Below are 2,249 nucleotides of genomic sequence, written 5' to 3' on the forward strand. Positions count from 1 at the left end.
GTTGTTTGTCTACCCTGTTGTGTGTAGTCTTTCACTGATGCTATTTTGTTTCCTGGATTTGCTGAGCATGCCCACAAGTAAACGAATCTCAGGGTTGTATAAGGTGACATACCTCTACTTTGATAATAAACTTACTTTGAACTTTGAAGTAGATAAAGCCAAAAATGCTGGAAATGTTTGACAGGTGAGGAAGCATCTGTAGAGGGTAATCATGGAGATCATCATTGCCATTGGAAAATTCCTTTCTACTAATGTATCAAAGTTCAAAACACTAGTTCAGGATGGTCTGTGCTTTCATTTGCTCTCCTGCAGAATAAACTGTGGCTTGCATTCACATTTCTCCCATATTTCACCAGAGCCGGAGGAGGTAACACAAAAGTATAATCTGTGTCAGTAACTTAAAGTACTTATAATGTGTTGGCAGGATTTTCTGAGTGCAAGATCTTTGGTGTTCAGCAGATACAAACAAAATTCGTATCCACTCTGAGGGTTGACAAATGCCATTCGTCCTTGGTATTTCGGGTCTTGCAAGAAGGACACGTCTATAACTGATATTCAAGTATATGCTTTCCACATTTCTAAGCCTGTCCCCTGGATGTTACAAAAAATTATCTTCAAATACGGGATAGGGATACTGTAACTTGCTTTGGATGCCAAATGTAAGTCTTCTTTCCTTCAATTTATGATTTAGGAAAAGATTATGTCGATTATTGTCTATAATGTGATCGTTTTTTTCTGTAATGTACTCTAGTGAATTATCAAATCTATTCAAATGAGAACTGGTCTCTCATGAAGGGATCATAACAATAATGTAGTCTTGGTATTCCAGGATTATTTCCCCCCTCTGTTTAATTAACAATAAATTTGTTATGAATTGAGTCACTTTGTTTCATTTTTCAAAGAATTGTGAAATATGATCATAAAATTCTAATAATAATCATAAAATCCAATAGCATACCAACTCACATCCTTTGAAGCAGCCACATTGGTCAAAGCTGATTTTCAGCTGGATAATTTGAGTTATCATCTTTGGTATTAAAGTTGTTCAAATTTCTCTGAGTTTTAAGTTTGTTATTTTTATTTTGTCTTGCATCTGTCCTTTTTAATTGTCATATTTGTACAGTACAATGTACTTAATGATTAGTGGTTGGAGGAGATGTTGTGTTACCCTGCCCCTCTCAGCATCACACCTTCCCCCCCCGCCAACACCAATCTTGTTCGTTCTGCAAGCCAAACTCTTATTTTTGACATTCATTCTTTGCAATTAAGGGGAAAGTGTTGCATTCTTCTGGTACTGATGGCAGAGTAGCACAGTGGTTAGCACAAATGCTTTACAGCTCCAGCAATCACTGATTTCCCGTCATTGCCTGTGAGGAGCTTCACGTTCTCCCTGTGACTGCATGGGCTTCCTTGGGTGCTCTGGTTTCTTCTCATATTCCAAAGATGTACGATAAAGGTCAGCGAGTTGTAGGCATGCTACGTCAGCCCAGAAGCGTGGCAACACTTACGCACTGCCTCTAGCACAATCCGTAAACTGTATTGCTCAGTGATGCAAAATGACACATTTCCCTGCGTGTTTCAATGTAGATAGGTAGATAGATAGATATACTTTATTAATCCCGAGGGAAATTTGGTTTCGTATATCTAACAAATCAAGACAATCGTCTTTATCTTTATTGTTATTTTGCCTGAGTTTCACAAATGTAATGTAAATAGCCCTGTATACTTTGAGACGATATCATATATCTTGTTATACTTTAAATAAATACTTTGTAAAAACTTAAGTGTTCTTCCCTCTTTGTTGATCCAAATCCTCAAAACCTGCTTATTTCCTGATACAGGATCAAATGGAATTGCCAAATAAATACCACTGACTCAAAACATTCTCCACAATAGCCTGAAAGCATGTATCTCCAGGCTCATGGATAGCTCCTATCCCACTGTTACCAAACTCTTGATCAGATTGACTCTTGGCTTTACAATCTACCTGGTTATGATCTTGCACTTCATTGTTTACTTGCACTGCCCTCTTCCGGTAGCTTTCACACTTTAGACTAGCTCGATGCACAGTGTTATGACTCGATCTATTACAAACAGTATGCAAGGCAAGTTTTTTACACGTGAGAACAAAAACACCAATGAACATTGTTTTTTCTCTCTCCCCAGGTCCAATTTGAACCACGTTTCTCACACGGTGAGGATATTTTCCCGTCCTGAAGGGGGCGCGAGAGCTGCCGAAGGCCCATCTT

Source organism: Mobula birostris, chromosome 6 (assembly GCF_030028105.1).
Source record: "Mobula birostris isolate sMobBir1 chromosome 6, sMobBir1.hap1, whole genome shotgun sequence".
In the NCBI taxonomy this organism is placed as follows: domain Eukaryota; kingdom Metazoa; phylum Chordata; class Chondrichthyes; order Myliobatiformes; family Myliobatidae; genus Mobula; species Mobula birostris.